The sequence below is a fragment of the Rana temporaria genome, chromosome 13 (genome assembly GCF_905171775.1).
Source record: "Rana temporaria chromosome 13, aRanTem1.1, whole genome shotgun sequence".
Lineage (NCBI taxonomy): Eukaryota > Metazoa > Chordata > Amphibia > Anura > Ranidae > Rana > Rana temporaria.
Window position 1 is genome coordinate 36,725,578 of NC_053501.1, and position 23,317 is coordinate 36,748,894.

At 42.5% G+C, this 23,317-nt stretch overlaps 1 protein-coding gene and 1 pseudogene across 4 annotated transcripts in view; both read right to left on the reverse strand.

Moving 5' to 3' along the window:
- The window catches only part of DAAM1 (dishevelled associated activator of morphogenesis 1), a 232,703-nt gene that overhangs the window by 120,331 nt on the left and 89,055 nt on the right, over window positions 1-23,317 (reverse strand). The gene's annotated exons all lie outside the window — the stretch shown is intronic.
- On the reverse strand, window positions 18,500-18,649 carry LOC120921456 (annotated as a pseudogene).

Consider the following 23,317-nt stretch of genomic DNA (forward strand, 5'->3'; position numbering starts at 1 on the left):
TTTATTAATAAAGACTACTTCTTTAAGTTCCATTGGAGTGCGGCTGTCCATCCATTTCCACTACTAGTAATAGCCTAGGTAAATGAGCACCTTTAAAATCTTCTCTCTTGCACATCAATTAAATTCGGTATGTCTCTAGGAGTAAATCCGAAAAAAAAGCACATATTACAATTCGATTGACCATCACTGATAACGAAAATTCACTAGTGTTGGGTCACCAGTACATCCTGCGCAAAATAATGTATTCACAACACTGCATTGAGCAAAATTAATCTATACAAACAAGTTAGCGTATAAATTAAAGATGAATTTTAGGTATGGCAATTTTTATAGTTTGGGCCAATGGACCTGGTATACATGTAGGATCCCTATCAGGGCTCAAGTCCTGCGGGAACGGAGTCCCTGCACTTTCTTCACAGCAGGTCCCTTTGCAGGACTAGAGCAGCCTTGAGCAGCCGAGCCGCCCGAGCCAATCCTTCACTAAGCGACGATGCCCAGCTCGAGGCACTGTCAGGGGCAAGCGAACCTTAGTAATCCTTTATGTTACTGGCCGCTTCCTGTATATGGATTTATCGGGTAGTGTGCGGGTATTCCGTCACTTCCTCGATGCCGCAATGTCTCCTGGGAGCTTTTGTCATTGTTCCCAGGAGACATTGCGGAGGTCTGTCGCAAGTTGCTTAACCACTAGCCGACCGCGCACCGCCGTTCTACGTCGGCAGGTCGGCTCGGCTGGGCGAGAGCACGTAGTATAACGTCCTCTCTCAGCCGCCACTAGGGGTACGCGGGCGCCCCCCGCTCGCCCCCGACTCCCGTGCGTGTGCCCGGCGGGCGCGATCGCTGCCGGGCACACGCGATCGCTCGTTACAGAGCGGGGACCGGGAGCTGTGTGTGTAAACACACAGCTCTCGGTCCTGTCAGCAGGGGAAATGCTGATCTTCTGTTCATACAATGTATGAACATAGGATCAGTGTTTCCCCTAGTGAGGCCACCCCCCCCCCCCACAGTAAGAACACACCCAGGCATACTTAACCCCTTCCCTGCCCCCTAGTGTTAACCCCTTCACTGCCAGTGGCATTTTTATAGTAATCCAATGCATTTTTATAGCACTGATCGCTATAAAAATGCCAATGGTCCCAAAAATGAGTCAAAAGTGTCCGAAGTGTCCGCCATAATGTCGCAATACCGGGAAAAAAAAAAAAATCGCTGATCGCCGCCATTACTAGTAAAAAATATATATTAATAAAAATGACATAAAAATACCCCCTATTTTGTAAACGCTATAACTTTTGCGCAAACCAATCAATAAACGCTTATTGCGATTTTTTTTTACAAAAAATATGTAGAAGAATACGTATCGGCCTAAACTGAGGAAAAAAAATGTTTTTTTATATATTTTTGGGGGATATTTATTACAGCAAAAAGTAAAAAATATTCATTTTTTTCAAAATTGTCGCTCTATTTTTGTTTATAGCGCAAAAAATAAAAAACGCAGAGGTGATCAAATACCACCAAAAGAAAGCTCTATTTGTGGGAAAAAAAGGACGCCAATTTTGTTTGGGAGCCACGTCGCACGACCGCGCAATTGTCTGTTAAAGCGACGCAGTCCCGAATCGCAAAAAGTACTCTGGTCTTTGGGCAGCAATATGGTCCGGGGGGTAAGTGGTTAAAGCTCCCGCGATAACTCGTGGCAGACTTCCGTAAAGTAATCCATAAAGGATTACTAAGGTACAGTTGATCGAAAAAAACAAACATGCGGTTTAGTAATTATGCATATGAGCGTATCATTTTTTTTTGGTGGGAGTGGATTTTGGGTGGGAGTTCCCACACTTTTTTCCCCAGGACTTGACCCCTGATCCCTATAGATTGAAGATGCTTCAGAGTTCTGTGCTGAGCGACTGCCTTGCTGCATTGTAAAACACAGGAGGTCTTCGGCTTGGCATAGACACAATTTAGAGTTCACTCTGCATCTTAATGCAAAGCATTCTCTGATTGGACAAGGTGAAGAGGTGGGGCTATGAGGTCATGCTCTCCACCTCATCCAATCAAAACTGCTTTGCATTCATTGAGAAAATGCAAGGAATTCTCTGTATGGCTCCTGTGCCGATCACAACCCCCCTTCATACCTCTTCTCAAGATGGAATAAATGTTATCCTCATAGCCGAGCTCCTCCATGCCTCTCATCAGTTTGGTTTCCCTTCTCTGCACTTTCTCCAGTTCCCCGATATCCTTTTAGTGAACTACTACCCAAAACTGAACTGCATATTCCAATTGAGAGCTTACTAACGCTTTGTAGGGGGTTTTAATCCAATTGTCAATGAAATGAAAAAAAAAAAAAATATATATATATATATATATATATATATATATATATATATATATATATATATATATATATATATATATATATATATATATATATATATATATATATATATATATATTAATGTGGGCAGCAGAGTTAGTTTTTATAATCATTACAGCCAATGATCTTTTTTCATGTGAAGGTTTTACTACAGTTTAATAGCCCTAAAGCAAACTTGCAACCACTGAGTAGATAGTAAACTGCCTGTACGATGCAAAAGCAAGCACCTCTGCACATTGCTATCATTTTCTAGAATGCTCTGGGATTTCTTAAACCCTGAGGCTCCCTAATGTGCAAATAAAAGCTTCAAACAAGGAATGTGACAGGTAGCAAGGAGCCTGCATTGGGGGAGGTTAGGAATAGAGGTATTGCATTGCAAACAGGTCAGCAAAAAGGGCTTCCCAGATACCCACACTGATAAAAGCAATGTGCTGTACTGCTACATTACTTGAGCAGGTAGGTTATGTTCTCATCACACAGAAATATTTATGTAGCGCCCTGCTCCTATAGAGTAGGCGCTATATTTAAATTTAGTTTTATCTGAGCTGTAGTTAGCTCAGAATAATTATGTAAATTGCTGGTTTCTGTGTCAGTTCAGCTGCGCTGTGTAATTTTTCCACTTGACCAAAAATGACAGCGACACCCAGGGTCAAGGTTAGAAATACAACATGCTGGATGTATTGAGTGCTTTCTCCCCAGAGACAACCCAAGATACAGACACTGGATTATTGCAAGCTTTTTGACCTGATGGCCCTCCTGGCCTAAGCGCGTTGTGGCAGTTATTCAGCCTCGGGGCCTGCTGGCCTGAAGCATCATTACTGAAAGTAGGCCCGGGAGTTCTGGGTCCTACTGATCCAGGGGTGGTCCTGTGCTGTCTTGCCTGCGGGGAGAAGCCGAGCAATTGGAGGAACCAGGAGAGGACTTTTGCCAGAGGACCGAGCAAAAAGGCCGGTATCTCAGGAAGAGCCTGGAACCTCAATTAGAGGAAGCATCCCGCTTCACAGTATCGCCAGATGGCTGAAAGAAACGGATACTGTGTAGCCATTGTTTGACTTTATAAGGGATTATTCTGTTGGACAGTTCTGCGGCAGAGGATTGTACAACGACTTTACCATATTCATCAAGTCCGTGGCAGAGACTTTGACCAGGTGACGCATCGGATGCTAGGTCAGTGATAGAAGCCTATCCGGTGGTTGCTAGATCCAGCGTTTGGTGCAGACATTTGTGGATAACTTTCCAATGTAACCCCTAGCGCTGACGGTGAACAGTGGGGTAGCGGCAGACCCAAAAACTAACCAGCAGCTCCTACAGGGGTAGTGCTACATTTACATGAAAGTAGACCCAAGCTCTCTTACCCTCTTAAAATGTTATGCAAGCTTCCCCATGCTAATTATACAAGTTGTTTTCAATCTTTTTAAATATGTAGTGTTCATTAAAATACCCGATAAACTGCTGTGAAGGTCCTTGTTCAGGGACTTCCTGTTCTGAGTGCTTCCATTTGTCATTCTAGAATATGGTAAAGCTGTACATGGTAGCCAATCAGCTTCTAACCTTGTCGAGTAAATCTCACCCACTATTTCTCAGATGATGATCCCGCTTTGTCACTTGTAATTTGCACTCCCAGTTGACACAAGCTATCCCAAATTGCTCAGACATGGTTACTGTTGTCACCATCAGAAAATAAGTCCACAGCAAGCATGTGCAGCCATTGTAGAACTAATTGCATGTAAACAGGAAGTGACAAAGCAGAACTGCACTGTATCTGAGCACCACAAACCAACAACTAAAAATAACTGAAATGCAAAACTCCGGTGGGTGCAACAAGATGTCCACTTGCCCCCTTCTCGTATCATTACAGTGGAGGAGTGTGGGGTGTAGCAAGATGGCGGCGACCGAAACGTCACTTTGTTACCATTTCTGACGGGTCGCCATATCTGACAAAACACAGGCAGGAGAGTGTGCTTAGCTAAGAAAACCCATCCTCCCCTTAAAGGCTCCTGGGATATAAAGACATAATTTTCCTAGGCCTGGAAACCAGGAAGTAACGGAAAAAATTTAAAATAAAAGTGTAAAACAAAAAGTTAAATATGATATACTTTACAAACTATTTACGAATGCTAGCAGCATTAGCATTATAAACAGTCAATGTTGATTGATAGAGTGACCTTGACTTTCGCCTGATTTTATAGAATATATATAATATATATATATAAAAAACACACTGTAGATTTATATGCTTCCTTCAAATTTTAAGTGGATCGACCCTATAAAACAGAACCTTAATGGCTCAAATCTTGTACATAAATTGAGACTTGTATACATATCGGCGAACATTGTACAGCGGACTTTCTTTCAGTAGTGTATTTAAGTTTTGTGCTGCCCTAGGTTTAACTAAAGTCATGCACTTCCCAATTTAAATATGATTCACCTCTTCCTGTGAAGGCCACACCCCTTTCTGTTTAAGACCCACCCTGACATTTTTGAATGGGGACACTAATTTCGAGGGGGGCAATGGATTATTTTAATTTGCATAGATTTCCTCTCACTTCCTGTTTGGCTATGGGGCAGGAAGTGAAGGGAAATCTCTGCAATGGGACAGGAATGGTAAAATAAAACTGACAGGGGCTATAACCCTCCATTACTCTATCCAAAATGAAAAAAAAAAAAGTGTTGCCTATAGTTCTACTTTAAGCACAAATTTCTGATAATTTGATGAAGAGGACTAAGAAGATATAACCATGTCAATGGTGCAGCAGAAAACATAGCACGGTGAGGAAGGTTTGTGGTCTAGGATGATAGAACAGTCAAAATTAGAATCGGTAGCGGCCCCCCTCCCCCACAGCCACGGAATGTCAGCTGCCCGCATACCGGAAGCAGTGCGGCCGCTTTATGGGGGCACTAGACTAATTTTCCGCTCAGCCCAGTCCGCCCCATAAGACTGGCACTACACTAACAGTGTAGCGCAAGCCGGCGGTGGCTCTTTCCCTGCAAAGTGCCGCCCTAGGCCTGGGCCTTGTTGACATAGGCCAGGATACAGCGTTGCTTTACTTCATGCACTGTACACTTTGGATTTCCAGATTGTCCAGCAGCTTTGCAGGGGAAACAATTCCCTAATTGTCAAGTAGAACACAAATCTTCAATCCCTTATAAATCATTGTAAATTAGAAAGACTTAAGGATTTTGGTACGGATTTAACAGCCAGCATGCAATAGGGTTAGAACCTTCTCAGTACTATAAACTACATTCCAATGTAAAGAATCTACAAATACTGGATTTAACATATATAATGAATAAGAAAGGAAACGATCTTGCTCTGTGGATTATTTCTTATTCTAACAGATGATAGGAACAGACTGAACAATAGCAGATTCAGACATACATGACATAATACAGTAGCATGGCTAAAGAGACAGGTGTTCCTTTGGAATATGATGAAATAATATGGCAGGTGGCAGGTTTAGATGATGGGAGACGGTTAACCGTTAAAGGACACTCCCAGGGAAAATCTGCCGTCCATGAATACATTTACAATATGAAGAGTTACCTATTCCAGGATGAACGATTCAGAAGAAAAAAAAAAGGTGCTCTAAACTGCTTAGGACCAGTAATAGGAAATTAAACGGGTCTGAAATAACATCCTACGTCTATTTTTTCTCTGCAACAAACAGTTTATAAAAACTTGCATGCAGCAGTTTTAGTCTCGGATCTCTCCCCCACACCTGCATACTGGGGGAGCGCAATACCCATTCATTGCCGTGCTGAGTTAAAGAAAGGAACCGCAGGTAATTCCCGTCTGACATCATCTTAAAACACAGAGCTATTTATGAAACCTGCTTAGTGCTGTTCCATACTTATTAGCCCTTGTCATTAGACAATGAAACCATGGCTTATTTATTGCATCTAAATACACAACACTTGTCAAAGGATTTGATATTATGTTCAGACACTGTTGCGATTTACACACCTCTGCTGCACTGCACAGCCAAGAGAATAGATGCTTGCTTCTCGTTTCAGCTCCACTGCTTTCCGGTTCATCCCCCTACTTACTGGTCAAAGGGGATGCTGGCTCATTGCCCAGTGAGAAGGATGGAGATGTGATAAGGAAAGATAAAAAATCCTACCAGAAAGTGAGTGTGTCACTCGCTTGGCTATAGAATGTGAAATATGGGTGTAAGTCGTTCACATCGAAGCCCCCGCAGCGGTCCTCGCACTCCCCTCCGGGGGGTGACATCTCTCCCGGGGGTTACGTCCGGGTATCGCGGCTCCGGCTCTGTGATTGGCTAGAGCCGGAATGACGTCACCCCCGCGCATTCACGCAGGAGCCGCCGGTAACGGCACACTGACTGAAGCTTTCCTTCAGTTTCCTTCAGTGCGCATTTGCCGGTGACATCGGCACATGCAGGGGACAGGGAATATCTCCTAAACTGTGCAGGTTCAGGAGATATCCTGGGTAGCTACAGGTAAGCTTTATTATAGGCTTACCTGTAGCATAAAGTGGTCGTAAAGGGTTTACAACCACAATAAGGTGAAAAAACACAAGGGTTCACAACCCCTTTAACCACTTCAATACCCAGCCATAGTAATATGACGTCCACAGATGGGATCTACCATCCTGGGTGGACGTCATGACGGCCTGGGCTTTGTGGGGGGGATATCTGAATGATGCCTGCAGCTAGAGGCATCATTCAGATATCCTTCTCTTCTGCTGGCAATTCTGCACACAATAAGAATGATCATAGCGGCAGTTCACCACTTGATCGTTCTTATAGGTGGCGGGAGGGGACACCACCCCCCCCCCCCCATCCGGTGCTTCTCCGGGCTCTCCCGTGCCATCGGGGGCCCGGAGAAAGAATTGTCCGGCGCCTTATCACATGGCGAGCATAGAGATGACTGGTGACCAAATGGTCACCAGTCATTTCTATGACCCTCGGAGGCCCGGGCGCGATGTGATGACGTCACGCCCGGGTTCCCATAAATAAAACAAAGCTGTGATTGCGGCTAGTAAGCATGAGATCGTGAATTTTTTTCATTTTTCACGATCTCATGCTTTCCAGCGTGGAGGAGAGATGTGGGGTCTTATTGACCGCGCATCTCTCCTTAAATAGGACCTGTCACACACTATTCCCATTACAAGAGATGTTTACATTCCTTGTAATAGGAACAAAAGTTATAAAAAAAAAAAAAAAAATATGGTAAAATAAAAAAATTAATAATTAAAAAAATAAATTAAAACGTCCCTGTCACCGTTAGCTCGCGCTCAGAAGCGAATGCACACGCAAGTCCCGCCCACATATGTAAACGCCTTTCAAACCACATATGTGAGGCATTGCCGCGTGCGTTAGAGCAAGAGAAACCATTCTAGTACTAGACCTCCTCTAACTCTAACCTAGTAACCTCTAAAAAAAATTCAAAGCGTCGCCTATGGAGATTGTTAAGTACCGAAGTTTGGCGCCATTCCATGAGTGTGCGCAATTTTAAAGCGTGACAAGTTAGGTATCTATTTACTCGGCGTAACATCATCTTTCATATTTTACAAAAAAATTGGGCTAACTTTACTGTTTTGTTCTTTCTTAATTCTCAAAACCATTTTTTTTTCTCCAAAAAAAGGGCATTTGAAAAATTATTGCTCAAATACCGTGCGAGATAAAAAGTTGCAATGACCGCCACTTTATTCCCTAGGGTGTCTGCTTAAAAAAAAAAAACATATATAATGTTTGGGGGTGCCAGAGGGGCTGAGACTTTTTCTTGGGGTTGAGAGGCAGAGTACGGAACCAAACATACTCAAGCGGATCCTTAGGGGATTGGCTACACTAGGAAGTACAGTAAAACCTTGGATTACGAGCATAATTAGTTCCTAAAAAATGCTTGTAATCCAAAGCATTTGTATATCAAAGCGAATTTTCCCATAAGAAATAATGGAAACACAGATGATTCGTTCCGCAACCATTTATTCATAGGTCCTTAAGTTTATAGTCCATAAAAAGATTATAGCAATGTGACCAGGTTGTGCAACCCAAAAAAAAAAAAGTCCATCCCCAGATGGAAGAGGATTAGAAGCAAAATCCAGCAGGAGCTACAGAGTATAGTGGAACCTCGGATTACGAGCATAATCCGTTCCAGGAGAATGCTCGTGATCCAAAGTACTCGCATATCAAAGCGAGTTTCCCCATTTAAGTCAATGGAAATGAAAATAATTTGTTCTGCATGGACTTCAATGGAATGCAATATCGCATGCAGCCAAGGCGCCAGAGCCTTGGAAAAGGCCGAAAAGGCTTCGGCTGACCTCGGCAAACCTCTGAAAAGACTTCCTACCCGAGATTACCCTGCTGTCCTCGGGCATTTCCGAACGGTGCCGATCGACAACGCTCGGCTCCAGCGCCCCCCACCTCAGGCCAAAAGAGGTACTGTACACCGCTTCAGCCTGATTTGTGCTAGTTTTGCGAGACAACACTCGCAAACAGAGTCACAATTTTTTAAAATACAGTGCTCGTATTGTGAAACGCTCGTTCACTGCGTTACTCGCAATCCAAGGTTCCACTGTATAAAAGAGAAGAGAGTAGCCTCCAAGTTTAACAATATGTTAGTAAATGTTGTACCTTCATTAAATGTAAACATATTGCTACACTTAGAGGCGCCTCTCTTCTCTTTTATACTCAGTTGTAACATGACGCTACTCATATCAAGATATCGCTTGTATATCAAGCAGGGCTGTGGAGTCGGTAGATAAATGTTCCGACTCCGACTCCTCAGTTTTATGTACTTCCGACTCCGACTCCGACTCCTCTGTATTAATATGCGAATGTATTTTATACATTCCTTGAGGGAAAGAAACGCAACCTACCACAGGACTACTGGCTGGGAAGCCAACAGTCTACTGTATTGCACAGTTTAAAGTTTTTTATTCTAAAACATGATTTTCCTAGGAGAATCCCATAGTCATGTTTAAAGTTTAAGCCAACAATCAGAGTTTACAAGTTTTTATAGCCTTAGCTAAATGACAGCAGTTTTTCCAATGGTTTACAGCAGGGCTCAAAATTTCAAGTCCTGAGCTACTAGCCAGGCCTCAAGAGTTACTCGCCACCAGTTGCCCCACCTAATTCATACACTGCCCTGCGCCTAATTGCACCTGTAAACACGCCCTCGTAGATTATCTCATGGAATGACAATGTTTTATGCAGAATCAAGTTACAAAATTAAATATTACCAACAACAACTTTAACAAAATGGGACAGGGCACTGGGGGCAGACCAGAGGGACAGGGCACTGGGGGCAGACCAGAGGGACAGGGCACTGGGGGCAGACCAGAGGGACAGGGCATTAGAACTGGGTCTCTTCCCCATTCTCATCCTGTCTCCTCTGCAACTCCCATCCATCCTCTCTCGCTCTCCCATTCATCTCATCATCAGGAGCCTGTGTGTGCGGCTCCACGCTTGCATGTCCCCACTTCCCCCTTTTATTCAGGCTGGCAGAGAGGAGAGGAGCTGCAGCACAGCGGGAGGGAGTACAATCCAGCGCTGAGATCCACACAACTGCACAGCCATTGACACCATAGCACAGCGCACACTGACAGCGCACAGCACACATTGAGACCAGTCTGCTCACAGTGCTCAGGCTAAACTGTTGGACACTTACATAGAGCACAAGGAGAAGAAAACTGCACAAACTAGAAGGCTGCCGCTCTCATGTCAGGGCAATTAACTCTCAGTGAGCGCTGCACCGGAGTGGTAATTTTTGCAATCCTCCACCTCACTCATTACTTTCTGCTCTCCAGCTACATTGGTCGGGGCCCGGGGGAGGGGGGCAGGCTCAGAGAGGTCATACTGTTAGGTCCCATGGCTTAATGAGAATTGTAAGGAGAGCACCTGTGTACTGCTCTGCCTGTGCGCGGCTCACCAGACTACTTTTCCCGAGCATGCACCTTTCCTCTTCGGCCGCCAATCTCATCGGGACTCTAAGTGTAGGCACAGATTGGAGGAAGATTGGTCATGCAGCCCTGTCATCACTCGCCCCCAGCTTAAATCCACTCGCCAAATGCTAGTAGGCGAGTGGAAATTTTGAGGGCTGGTTTACAGCTTCAGTCTTGAACTATTGGCCCTCCATTCCCTTCACTTATACAAGTGTCTCACTCTCTAGTCCTGCAAAAAACATATTTATTTAATCCCTTATCAGTGAGAGGCTAGGTTACACATGGACGCTGCGTTCCCTGTAAAAGCAGAACACAACACTATGGAAAGTATAAGTATTGCAGCTCCTAATTGTGCGTTGCGTGCCATATAGTGAAGCACATGAAAAGCATGCTTCTTCACGGTCACTTAACGTGTTCGTTTTGCGGTTACGTGAGGCACTGCATGCATTGGTCTTTATTCTTACAGTAGAGAAGTCATTAATTATAACTTTTTGTGAATTGGGACATTTAAACTTTTTTTTTTTATTCCAATCTAAATTTAGTAGGAGTCGGAGTCGGAGTCGGTGCATTGTTTGCCGACTCCGACTCCAGGTACCCAAAATTTCCCCCGACTCCACAGCCCTGATATCAAGTCAAAATGTATTTAAAAAAAAAATGTTGCTCGTCTTGCAAAACGCTCTTAAACCAAGTTGCTCTCAAACCAAGGTTTTACAGTACTCTTTTCAGGAGGAATTTCAGACAAAAAGTAATATTTTAGGCACAATAACATTTCTGGATGTCCCTTATAAACACATGAAACATATAGTCAAGTCCACTTTAATAGTTAATACTCAGCCAAATTATTTCCATACAGTGGGTAGGTGACAAAACCCAAACATGGGCCTCGCTAATCCTCCCCCGAGGACCTAATCTAACAAAGATGAAAAGCTAATTTGTTTGGCCGGTGGGAACCAGTATGGAAATAAACATGAAATGCATTTGAGGTGACAGCCATCGATGGCCATTATAAATCCAGATGCGTTTTCATGGTAAATTCTTTTTTTAGGAGCAGTTTAATCATCGAGCATTACACAATGTTTAATTACAAACGATACAGGATGTCATTTTTTCCACTGTTAATGAAACAGGGACATCTTTATCTTGTTACTCTGAAAACTGGCTTCAAGGCATTTGTCTGACATGAATAACTTGCAACACTAACAATTGAGATGACAGCTTAACACAAGCCAGCAGCAGGCCAATCAACTCTTCCTGGCACAACAAAATGAAGCCGAATGCGCGACATATAAATGGACGCCAACTCTTTAATTTTCATAATTTTCTAATGGTCCAATTATGATTGTAAACGTGATCTGTAGATCATGGTGATCCATACTGACCAATGGGAAATTGGCCAATAGATCTGAAGACAGTCACCTGAAACTATGATACAATATGAATACCACAAATCTTTGTGCTACCAAAAAAGCCGACCGGTTTTCCTGCCAGGAAAACTGCCAAGAGAGCTTTTGGCTGGGAAAACCGGAAGTGTGTATGCTTCCTCGCAGTTTTTCCGACAGGAAAACAGCCAGGAATCCCGTCGGGAAAATAGAGAACCTTCTCTCTACTTTCCTGGCCTTTTTATTCTGCCAGATCTACTACAAGGCAGTGCCGATGGAGCATACACACGGCCCGGATTGCCCGCCAAAGCTCCATGCCAGTTTTCCTGCTGGGTTCTTGGCTTTCCCCTCGGTTTTCTCGGCTGACTTTTTACCGCCGAGAAAACCGAGCGTGTGTACATGGCTTAAGGCTCCATTCACACTTGTACGGCGACTCCGCAGTTGCGCCGACTTTAGGAGTGCAAATTTGACGCAACTTGGATACGATTTTGACTTTGACTAGTGATAATGGACAACTGTTGCATTGTACAACATTCAGGTACGACTTTCATGCAAATTTTGAGGGTTAACATTGAAGTCCATGGCCCTCAAGTTGCATGAAAGTCGGACCAAAGTAGCACATGAACTACTTTGAAGTTGCTGCAACTTTAAGTCACACATATATGAATGGTTATCACTGGAGAGCATGGGGAACTACTTCACATGCTACTTTGATGTCCAGAGTCGTATGACAAGTTGCACAAGTTTGAATGGAGCCCAAAGCGGAGCGTTAAAATCGTGGTAAGACACCACTATTTTACCGCAATTTTAACGCCCCGCTATAGGCGTATCAAGTGTGAACGGGGTCTAATGAAGAAACATCAGTGGCTGTCCTAGCTTCATTCAGCAAGAGCCCACAGCATAGCACTCGCCGCATGTCACTGGAGAGCACATTGAACACATTTTCTAAGTGGTGAGAAACTTGTAAATAACTCATGAAAGAATAAAGTTACGTTAAAACCAAGCACACCATTGTTTTTCTTGTGAAGTTCCCAATGAGTTTGATGTGTCACATGACCCTCTTCCTATTGAAAAACAAAAGTTGGATTCAAAATTGCCGACTTCAAAATGGCCACCATGGTCACCACCCATCTTGAAAAGTTTCCCCCCTCACATATACTAATGTGCCACAAACAGGACATTAATATCACCAACCATTCCCATTTTATTAAGGTGTATCCATATAAATGGCCCACCATGTAGTGTATTGTTGGTTACACTCCAGAGAAGCAAGTCTCATTTCCCAAGCAAATGCATCATTTACAAAGGTGTGACAAACCATTTGGGGTGCTCACAATGATCAGCTTTTATATATTTATATAAAACCTTTATCCTAAAAACTTTGTTGTAACTGCTTATAATGTATCCAACATCTAACACCCCCCCCCCCTCCCCACACACACACACACTAACAATGCTGCTGTCCAAAAGGTGCCCCCATGTGATCCTTTGTCCAGAAAAAAAGACCAAGAAAATAAAACTGATGCAACCACCACATCTCATGATTGGAAAGCTGCAATATATTACATCTTTGGTTTGGTGTTTATTACCGCTTTAAATTGCTTTCAGCGGTTGCATGTGTCCCAGTCTAGGGACTTGAAGACTGCTGGAAGGCAAAACCAATTTATATGCCAGGCAGGCTGAGCAAATCGGCAGTTTCTATATTATGGAAGCACCGAGTATAGGAGGTGCAGAAACCGAAAATTTAGGATGCACTTGGCTGAAACCGACAATCTTAAAAAAAAAAAAACACAAAATTTGTATATATAAATTGTATTACATTGGACCTTTTAAATAACATCATGAATTTAAATTTATTGTTGGGGGAAATGACAGATCGCTGTTCATACTTTTTATGAACATGTGATTAGTCATTTCCCCCCTTCAGTTAGAACACACTTTAGGGAACATAATCAACCCCATGGTCTAGTGTTAACCCCTTCCCTTCCAGTGACATTTTCACAGTAATCAGTGCATTTTTATAGCACTGATCGCTGTAAAAATGACAATGGTCCCAAAAAAGTGTCAAGTGTCCGATGTGTCCGCCATAATGTTGCAGTACCGATAAAAAAATCACATAACTAGTAAAAAAAAAAATTCTATAAAACTATACCCCATTTTGTAAACGCTATAACTTTTGCGCAAACCAAACGCTTATTGCAATTTTTTTACCAAAAATATGTAAGAATACGCATCGGCCTAAACTGAGGAAAAAAAACATTTTTTTTATATATTTTTGGGGGATATTTATTACAGCAAAAAGTAAAAAATATACATATATTTTTTTCAAAATTGTCGCTCTATTTTTGTTTATAGCGCAAAAAATCAAAACTGCAAAGGTGATCAAATACCACGAAAAGAAAGCTCTATTTGTGGGGGGAAAAAAAGACGTCAATTTTGTTTGGGAGCCACGTTGCACGACCGTGCAATTGTCAGTTAAAGCGACGCAGTGCCGAATCGCAAAAAGTGGCCTGGTCTTTAGCCAGCCAAATGGTCCGGGGCTGAAGCAGTTAATTCCAACTTCAAACCTGTGAGGCTAGCAGTCAGCAAGATCTTGCATATCATACTTTGCAAATATTTAGCTAGGAGGCTACAGAAAGGGAGTGCCTAGGCACTGTCAAATGTCAAGAAGTACACAGCCATTTTCAAGGAGGAAATAAAGGCTAAAAATGTAGATTTTTCTGCTTGGGTACAGTTAACACTTTTAGACGTTAAAGACATAGCATATGTTAGCTTTCGGAAGTTCAGGTCCATTTTAAAATGATGGCACTAGGGCCGAAACAACTAATAGATTAAATCGACAACTAATCGATTATGAAATTTATCGATTACAATTTTCATAATCGATTAAATCGGCCAGTAACATAATGGGGTTAAAAAAACTAAAATTAGCCCTTTGTAGTACAAAAAGGGCAAATCACTACTGTAAATATTACTTTCACTGTCCCACAGTAACAAAAACAAAAAAAAATTAACCCCTTAGGCCCTGTACACACAATCAGTCCAAACTGATGAAAAACGGACTGAAGTTCAGTTTCATCAGTCCAAACCTACCGTGTGTATGGCCCATCAGACTTTGGTCCTTCAGACCAAAGTTTTAAAACTTGCTTTAAAATCGGACTGATGAACGATCGGTCAAAACCGATGGTTAGTACGCAAAAGCATCGGTTCAAAACCCGCGCATGCTCAGAATCAAGTCGACGAATGCTTGGAAGCATTGAACTTTTTTTTTTTTTTTTAGCACGTTGTTGTGTTTTACGTCACCGCGTTGGACTCGATCGGATTTTGAACGGATGGTGTGTACACACACATCATACCTTCAGTCCATCAGACTTCAGCCTTCAGTCCGTTTTCATCAGTTTGGACTGATCGTGTGTACAAGGCCTTACAGTAGCGATTATTTGCCCTTTTTGTACTAATTTTTGTTTTTTTAACCCCATTACGTTACTAAACATCTCAGGCCTGGGGTCACACCTCTGTTTTTTGGTGCTTTTTGCAGAAACACACTACAGTTCATTTACATGTTTTCCTATGGGACATGTTCACATTCATGATTTTTTTTCAGCTGCTGCGTATTTGTAAAGGGCGAGGACTTTTTAATGCAAAACGGTGCCATTTGTTTTTTTTTGGTTAAATATACTTCAATGGAGAAGCTGCAGAAAAGCATGTAATGTGTTTTTGCGGCAATTTGTGTTTTGTAATCTGCCCAACAACAAATTGGCCCAAAAAAAATGTAAAAATGCAATTTTTAAAAAAAAATGTAAGGCTATTATCCGATCGAAACAATAATCAGCCAACTTATGAAAATAATCGTTAGTTGCAGCCCTAGATGGCACATTAAAGTAGTCTACTAAAACCTCCCGTTAAATGAACAAAGGCAACGGCTTTTAGGTCACACATTGTTTTGTGGTGTTAAAATAAAAGCTGAAATATTTTGTGAGTTATGTAACCGTCACCCATGCTTCAAGGTCTTGGAAATCACTATTGACAGATAACAAGCTTGCGAGATAGTGCGTCCCAGCTGCTGCAGACCTCTCTCCCATGATGCTCAGCCAGCAAGAGGCGACTCCATAACGGCTGGGGGCTCGTCCGTCTCTTGTGTGTACACATCACAAAACAGCCTCCATTAATCTACATGTTGCATTAGCTTGACATCAAACATCACTTTTGGCCGAACATCAGAGGATGAACGAGGAAGGAGTAACAGAGCAATGAATGATAAACTTATCTGCTATGGTTTTAATACAATACTGGATTATGTATGGAGATCAAACGACGTTACATTTTACACTGGCCAGAGCACACAGCTATAATATCAGAGTAATTCAGGAATAAAAACAACAAACCATTGATCAGACTTTTTTTTTTTAGTCTGCCTAATCTCAGCTAGGCAGCGGCCTATTTGCATATTCCATTCTCATGACACGTTCTCCCTAGTGGTGCTAATGACCTTGTGGGTGCCTCTACTTGGCTAATTGTTTAGTCAATCACCATAGGCCAAGAACGTTTTGTTTGACCAGTCACAAAACATGTGCAATTAGGTTATGATTCAGAGGATTTTACTACACAATTATGCAAAGAATTTACTAAGAAACACGATGTGACAGCATTATTTCTCCATTTGCCTCCATGAATACAAAATGCACTAGAGAGAAATCTCTAAAACAGTGTCTTCTAGGACACCAAGATCCCGAGGGATGGTATACAGTAAAATTCTTGGATTGCGAGCATAATTCGTTCCAGAAACATGCTTGTAATCCAAAGCACTTGTATATCAAAGCAAATTTCCCCATAAGAAATAATGGAAAATCAGATGATTCGTTCCACAACCATTTATTCATAGGTCCTTCGGTTTATAGTCCATATAAAAAAAGGATTGTAGTAATGCGATAGGTTGTGTAACCATAAAATGTCCATCCACAAACGGAATCCTTCACGAGAGCATTAGAAGCAAAATCCAGCAGGCGCTAGAAAGTATAAGAGAAGAGAGGCGCCTCTAAGTGTAACAATATGTTGCTAAATGTTGTACCTTCATTAAAAGCGGAGGTCCGGCAATTTTTATTAAAAGCCAGCAGCTATAAATACTGCAGCTGCTGACTTTTAATAAATGGACACTTACCTGTCCAGGGTCCCCGGGAGCATAGAGACGAGCAATCGCTCGTCTCTATGCTGCCCCCGCCGCCATCCTCAGTGAAGGAATTAGGAAGTGAAGCCTTGCGGCTTCACTGCCCGGTTCCCAACTGCTCGTGCACGAGAAGCGAGGCACGTTCCCAGTGGTCCCCGCTGTCTCCTGGGACCAGTGTGTTTCTGTGTTTCCCAGAAGGCAGCGGGGGCAGTTTTAATTTTGAGGAGTATGGCTTACAGCTAGTGAAAACCCCAAATTCAGCATCTCAGAAAATTTTAATATTGTAAAAAAGTTCAATATTGTAGACTCATGGGGGGTTATTTACTAAAGGCAAATCCACTTTGCACTACAAGTGCAAAGTGCACTTGGAAGTTCAGTCGCTGTAGATCCATGGGGGACATGCAAGGAAAATAAAAAAACAGCATTTTAGCTTGCACATGATTGGATGATAAAATCAGCAGAGCTTCGCCTCATTTCAGATCTACCCCTTCAGATTTACAGCGACTGCACTTCCAAGTGGATTTGCCTTTAGTAAATAACCCCATGTTGTCACACTCTAATCAGCCAATTAAAGTAAAACATCTGTAAAGTTTTCCTGAGTTTTCCTTTAAATGGTCTCATAGTCTGGTACAGCAGGTTACACAATCATGGGGAAGACTGCTGGCTTCACAGTAGTCCAGAAGACAGGTCACTGACACCCTCCACAAGAAGGGTAAGTCACAAAAGGTCATTGCTTAAGAAGCAAAAAAGGTGCACAAGCAACAGGGATAACCACGGCCTTGATAAGATTGTGAAGCAAAGGACATTCAAGAATTTAGGGAAGATTCACAAGGAGTGGCCTACGGCTGGTGTCAGTGCTTCAAGGGCCACTACACACAGACGTATCCAGGCCATGTGCTACAACTGTCACATTCCTTGTGTCAAGCCACTCCTGAACCAGAGACGTCTGAAGCATCTTACCTGGGCTGAGGAGAAAAAAGGGCACGAGTATTGCTCAGTGGTCCAAAGTCTTCTTTTTGGATGAAAGTAAATTTTGAATTTAATTTAAGGTCCTAGAGTCTGGATGAAGAGTGGTGAGGCACAGAATCCAAGTTGCATGAGGTCCAGTGTGAAGTTTCCACAGTCAGTTATATTTTGGGGAGCCATGTCATCTGCTGGTGTTGGTCCACTGTTTTAATCAAGTCCAAAGTCAGCGCAGCCCTCTACCAGGAAATTCATGCACTTCATGCTTCACTCTGCTGACCAGCTTTATGGAGATGCAGATTTAATTTTCCAGCAGGACTTGGCACCTTCCCACACTGCCAAAAGTACCAACACATGGTTTAACGATCATGGTATCGCTGTGCTTGATTAGCCAGCAAACTCGCCTAACCTAAACCCCATAGAGAATCTGTAAGGTTAAGTCAAGAGGAAGATGAGACACCAGACCCAACAATGCAAACAAGCTGAAGGCCACTATCAAAGCAACCTGGGCTTCCATAACACCTCTGCGGTGCCACAGGCAGATCGCCTCCATGCCACACCGCATTGATGCAGTAATTCATGAAAAAGGAGCCCTGACCAAGTATTGAGTGCACACTATACTGTACATGGTAATACTTTTCAGTAAGCCAACATTTCTGTATTAAAAATCCTTTATTTTTTTTATTGGTCTTATGCAATATTCAAATTTTCTGAAATACAGATTTTTGGGGTTTCACTAGCTGTAAGCCATAATCATTCAATTTAAAAGAAAGAAATGCTTGAAATATATCACACTGTGTGTATTAAATCTTTTTTTTTTAAACTGATAAGAATAGATACTACACTTGAGCTTAGCCAAAAGGCCGAAAAGCCATACAAATCTATATAATAAGAGTTTCACTTTTTGAATGGAAATACTGAAATAAATTAACTTTTTGATAAATCAATTTTTTTTTAGATGCACCTGTATATTTCAACAGGAAATTTACCACCAGAGCACGATAAGGAATGTATAGTAGATAAATTCAACTGAGAGAGCAGTTGGTAAATTCCGTCTATGTGTATGTTCTTGTCAGAGCGGCTTTGCAACCAGATTCTACCCAATCTCCATTAGATGCTGTTATTCAGAAATCACTGGAGTAATGTGACGTTTTATGCATAGAAGAGGAAAAAATCGTCACTATAGTGATTCATACACAGTAAGAGTGTTATAGTGCACCCAAAACTGCGACTCATAAAAGTGTGGGTACATTAGTTACAATTTATGGCATCCTCCAAGTATGCCTTTCATTAACATCACTGAACCCGCACCCAATGAAATTCCATGTAGAAATGGACATCAGCCAATTCCCAACAGCCCTTATAATTCTTAAGATAAACTGCTCATAAGAGAAGCATGGGAGTCGTCATTGGCTGTCTTTGGCACCAATACATATGTATTACATTTATTTTCTGTACTTGTTCCAGGTCAGAGGCTCAAAGCCAAAGCATCAGCGTGACAAGCTGTGAACTAAACATTCTTGAGAGTAGAAGTCACCAATGCCAACCTATACAATTCTCACCCACCAGGGCATCAGGAGGGAGATCTTCACTTAGAGAACCCAACTGTGATCCTCTTGCTGTGGTTCTAGTGCGGGGATAAGCAATTAGCGGACCTCCAGCTGTTGCCAAACTACAAGTCCCATCATGCCTCTGCCTCTGGGTGTCATGCTTGATGCTGTCAGAGTCTCGCTATGCCTCATGGGACTTGTAGTTTGGCAACATCTGGAGGTCCGCTAATTGCTTATCCCTGTAAAATCTAGTGTATCCCATTTGCTTTTAGTCATAAACACTGTTGTAATTGTACCTCTGATGGTTTCTCCATTAGCTCCAATGAAAAGCAGTCTTTCCGACACACCAAGCATTACTGTACTGCAGTAACTTTGAGACCATTCATGTTCTAATTAGCATTGCAAGTCTATTAAAAATATTCAAGAAATCCAGAGAACCTTCAATGGAATATAAAATTAAAGTCTTACCGAGATGCCAATTCCTTTTGCTTCAAGATCAATTGTCTCCCGAATCAGCCGCTAGTAATTCATGGATGACCATACAAGGTACAAAGCTCTCCGCTGCCTGTTCTGTCATTGGCACCATCGCCCTCATTCTACCTGCCTGCCAGACAGGAGTTCGGTCAACCGTACTATGGAAAAGCTAGTCAAGGGGCAAATTAGACTTTTCAGGGGACTGCATAGCTGGAAGGAAGCAAAATCTACTGCTGGGTCAGGGAAATATTTAAAAAAGCCAGCCGACCTATAGCTCACCCTACTGTCAATGGAACACAGCATTAACAATAAATGAGCCGTCATCTATTATTTAAAGGCAATGTTACCGTCTTCCATTATAACATTTTAGGATAAACTAGAAAGTGATAGCCTGAGGAATACCCAATTTCCTTTACATCATCTGACAATGAACTTATGCTGTAGCACAGAAAAACTTTTGTCCGTTTCAATTGTTCTATATTATTTATTCAGAGTGTTTATTTTCATTAGGCGGAATGCGATCGTCCAAATCTTTACAAATGCTGAATGACCATTGCTGATGGCTCCATTAGAGGCAACAAGCGGATGTGTATAAAAAGTGCTCCTTAAATAATGGATCTAGGCTCCTGTATTGCGGACTGGCATTATCAGTATTAAACCAAGAGAGGAAGTCAGGAAACATCTCTACGCTGAGCACCAAATGCAAAAGCCATTATATCTGGCTAGCAATTAAAGAGCTATTTGAAAAGGCACAGGATACACAGCTATCATTTGCTCATGACATGCATCATTCTTGACTATTAGGGTAACATGGACATAGTAGTAATGGTGACTAAGCGATCGTTCCTTTTACCCATTCAGGGCAGAGTAAAAGGGTCAACAACACCCCCTCCACAACGGTTTATTCATTGAGTGTTTAAGTCGGCTGACATGTATATGACACTGCAGGACACAGTAGTAATATAGGGGCTTTGTGAAAGGAACCGTAGTACAATCAACCTATCCCTGAGGACCATCCATTGGCTAGCCGTGAAGGATCGGGTTACATTCAAGACCCTCTGCCTCACTCACAAAATGCACACAAGGAAACACTCCTCAATAGAAAATAAAACACTACACCCCTAGTCGCGCCCTTCGGTCAACTAACCAAAACCTCGTCCAAGACCCACTCCAAATCTAAAAGGAGAACGAAGATTCGCAGTCCAAGGACCACAGCTATGGAACGCTCTACCCACGAACATTCGCTTGGAAGAAAACCATCGGGCCTCCAGGAAAAAACTTAAAGACCCACCTTTTCTGAAGAGACAGGTCGACACTGGATGCAAAAAGCGCCTTGAGGCGAATTAGTTCGCATTTGTAGAGCTATGCAAAAGTTACTCACTCACTAGTAGTAGAAATCTGATCCCCAAGAGTGTTTTTTTTTACCTGTATACAAATCTTTTATTCATTTCTTTACAAAACAGTACAATAAATACAACATAAAATCACTATACACAACTAACATACAAGGTCTCAAGATATACCCCTTCCTAAAATAGTATAGAGGCTGGATAGTCCTCTGCCAGTCTTACTCCTAGATTTCTCCGTCCCTTTTTTCCTCCTGAACCATTCCTTCCCCATCTCTTATCCATGGGAAATACCTGGCGGTAGGAAATACCCTACCCCTATTAGATGGGAGGGAAGGGCCAATATAGAGACAAAGGGAAAAAGGAGGGAGAGAGAGGGAAGCAGGAGGAGAGTGAGAGGAGAAGGAAAAAAAAAAAAAAAAAGATCCCCAAGAGTGTTGATGAAAAGGATTTTCTGTGCATTGTAGCTCTTGAAGTCTAGATCTATGCAGCCGTTGGTGGGACACTCAAGTACAAAATCTCTTGAACGGTAAATATATTCTTTAGCACTTATCAATTATGAAACAAGGTTGCCTTACAGGAACACTCATCTTTTCTTTCACTGGTCGAAAAGCTAAGGACTTACCAGCAAGGCAGAAGCGATGGGGGGGGGGGGGGGGAGTCACTGTAGGGCAGTGGTTCTCAACCTGGGGGTCGGGACCCCCTTGGGGGTCAAATGATGATTTGCCAGGGGTCACCAAATCCTAGGCTGTTCTTGAAATCCGCACTGCCAGCCTTTTTGCGGCCGCTCAGCAGGGCTGTCCCTGGAGCCTGTGCCACCCACTCTCCCTCTTTGCAGCCACCCATTCAGTTCACAGCATGGCTGGGGGGCAGAGACTAGAGGTCAGCTGACTGGTGAGGAATGTGAAGTGGGAGGGGCTGGAGGAGACCCTATCCCCTAATTTTGGGATAGGTGTCACCTGCTGCAAGACACCACAATATCGGAGACACAGTTATTAACATGAGTAACGTGTTTATAGTTGCCACTTAAAGTCCCCACTGCAGTTCTCAGATCAGCAGATGACCTTCATCAAGAGCACCCAAGTTGGCTGATCAGAACCCCCCCCCCCCCCCCTCTGCACTGCCACTCATGCCATTCCCCCCACCCACCACGGAGTAAGAGAATGAATAAAAATAGAGAATACATGGATTGGAGAGAAAAGAAGGGAAGGAACAAAGAAAAAGGGAGAGAAAGAATAAGAGAAAGAACAAGAAAGACGGCTAGAGAGGGATGAGGGGAAAAAAAAAAAGAAATTAGGATAGAGAGAGATAAAAGGGAAAGAAAGGAGAACAAAGAGAAAGAGGAGAATATCCTAAAATGTACCATAAGGGGTTATATTGTATGAGTGGAAGGGACTCGGGGAGTGCTAAATGTCCGCGGGTTAGGGGGCGCAAATTACTTGCCTTGGGTGCTGAAAATAATGTTAGGGGTCCCTACAACCCTTGAAATTCTATCAAGGGGTCACAGGACTAAAATGTTGAGAACCACTGCTGTAGGGCATTCAGTGGCCTTCAAGTAGGGCATTCATTTTGGTTCTTTGAGCCAGCACTGAAAACTAACCTGGCAAAACTCTCATATTAGACGCAGATAATGCAACTCTTATAAAATGGAGTAAAGCTGTTGTACAATACTGTATCTGATATTTAAATTCAGACTGTAATACTGTTCCCAGCAGACAGAAAAGTAGATCTGTACTGACTATATCGGCCTTAATCCCTGGTGTCTTAATGGACAGTTCATCCAGCCAAGAGTCACTTAAGTTCAGGTGTCCCCACTTCACCAGCCAAGGATCACTTATGATAGTTCGCTGACCAGATCAGCATTTTGCATAGTCAAATATGCAGATCACTCATTACACACTGACATCTCGCTGAAGCTGCCAACAGCTGAGAGCAAAGTCCATTAAGTGTTAATTGGAAAGGATCCTCTGTCTCCAGCAATTTAATATTTATTAGCCATCACAGAGCAAATAAACTAAATGTTATGGTCATCTAGATCAATAATGATGAGTGACCCTCTGGAGAAAGCTAGCTAGCTTTTCCTAATATTGCACTTCTGTGGCCGAATGCTGGTACACTCCATTAAATATCTGATCATTTACTAATCAATAATTCAATACTATATTACTGCTTA